Source organism: Convolutriloba macropyga, unplaced genomic scaffold (genome assembly GCF_964194025.1).
Source record: "Convolutriloba macropyga unplaced genomic scaffold, txConMacr16.3 SCAFFOLD_4658, whole genome shotgun sequence".
NCBI lineage: Eukaryota > Metazoa > Xenacoelomorpha > Acoela > Convolutidae > Convolutriloba > Convolutriloba macropyga.
In genome coordinates this window covers 5,400-7,500 of record NW_027452531.1, presented here as the reverse complement: position 1 = coordinate 7,500, position 2,101 = coordinate 5,400, and the positions used below count along the sequence as shown (strand labels likewise).

General features: G+C 39.3%; 1 pseudogene; it reads right to left on the bottom strand.

Moving 5' to 3' along the window:
• Positions 1–1,586: 1,586 nt before the first annotated feature.
• Positions 1,587–1,738, bottom strand: LOC142357604 (5.8S ribosomal RNA; annotated as a pseudogene).
• Between the last annotated feature and the right edge of the window lie 363 nt (positions 1,739–2,101).

The window sequence follows — 2,101 nt, the reverse complement described above, 5'->3', positions numbered from 1 at the left end:
TCCATTCAGTCATTAATTCCAACTTTCAAATGTTGTTGTTTCAGCTTTCGCTTACTAGAAGCAACATAATACTCGCTGCAATACAGACCTCGGGAAACCCTCACCGTGAATAAGGTTCACTCACATATTTCACTACATTTTGCGTGGGATTGGAGATGAGGCTACTCGTTCTTGCTCAGTACTAGGCTGAAAATTAACGAAACTTCGTTACAAACGTTCACATGTTGATGTTTCCGCTTTCGCGTACTCGAAACAACATAATACTAGTCTTTGTAATTTAGTTTCATAATTTCAACTGTTCTCATGCAGAATTTTTGCTCATTCTTATCCCAAATTTTGACCTGGCTACTAGTTACACTCCTTGTACTTATTGCAAAATGACCACAAATTTCAACAGCTTTCACATGTTGCTGTTTCGGCTTTCGCTTACTACAGTCAACATAATACTCGTTGCAAAATAAGTGCTCGGCATCTGCAATTTTCCAAAGACGAAGTTTCGCCAGTTCAATTTTCGCTCGCCAATTATGGCTACTAATTCACACGGTACTGAGCTCAACAACATTAAATTTGTTCAGCAAGACTTTCACATGTTGATGTTTTGGCTTTCGCCTACTAGAAGCAACATAATACTCGTCTTGTTAGCTCATTCAATGAGAATAGCTTTTCCCGTTGAGAATTTTTGCCTTCAATTGGCGTTGTAGTGAGTTTGGCTACTCAGATCACCAAATACTTGTGACAATTCGAACCAGAAATGTTTTCAATTTTCACATGCTGATGTTTCGGATTCAACCTACTAGAAGCAGCATAATACTTGTATTCAACAATTTCTGTATCAAATCCCAGTTTTCTCTGGTGCATCTTTGCCAAACTATTCCAAACTGCCTGAGTCTGAATACCAATTACAGGTACTAGTAAATGCACGTTACTAAGGACTATATAGTTCTAGGTTACTGTACACAACGACGTTCACATGTTGATGTTTCAGCTGCCGCTTACTAGAAACAACATAATACTTATCGTGCATACCTTTCCATAACTTGTCCTTTTCAGATGCATTAGTTTCCCTTTGTCTTGGCTTCTACAGTCAGACTGGCTACTAGTAACAGCACAGTACTAATCACATATCGTTCTACAGTTTGCAGACAACTTTCACATGTTGATGTTTCAGCTTTCGCCTACTAGAAACAACATAATACTCGCTGTATACATTTGTAGTTCTCTATGTAACTTTCATGTGAAGAAGTTTCGCCAGTCTTTTTGACTGTCTCAAATCTGAGTCATGCTTAGGCTACTAGTTGCTTCATAGTACTTATCGCCTCGAGATCATTGAACAAAACTTGATTTTCACATGTTGCTGTTTCAGCTTCCGCTTACTAGAAACAACATAATACTAGTCTCATTAAGTTCCGTCTCTTTGCAATTTTCTTATGAAGAAAATTCGCCATCACAATGACTCCAGCAGTTCTTGATCAAGGAATGCAATCATTGATCAGAATGCTATTATTTGAATCGGTTCTGCTTTAAGTGTTCCAATTTTATTGGAAGCACCAACAATAGAACATCAATGTGTTCAATCGAGAGTTATATAACCCTGAATCGGACGCAGTCAACAGCCGAAGCCGAGACCGCCTTTTGCGTTAGAGAGGTCGGTAAACAAATCTTGCGATTCATACCGAATTAACACATATAGCTGTGCTCCTCTTCGTAAAGCGAGCCAAGTGATCCCCTGTTGAAGGATGTATTTGGACCAATCTAGTAGCATTTGGTTTCCAACAAGCTCTCCCAAGTTAGCTTACTTATTGGGCTTTTCAACCAATTCGGTTGGCTACAAGCATCATCAAAGTACTAGCCACAGTTTGATCGCAAAATTCTACGACTTTCACATGTTGATGTTTCGGCTTGCGCTTAGCCTACTATAAGCAACATAATACTAGTCATATCATAGAGCGTGATCAGCTTGTGACGTTCTCATGATGAAGTTTCACCAACAGTGTCTCACTTCGAGCTTAAATCCAGCTACTAGTAACTACACAGTACTGACTGCAACGATAACTTTTATCTATACCTTTCACATGCTGCGCTTTCGGCCAGGGCCTACTAA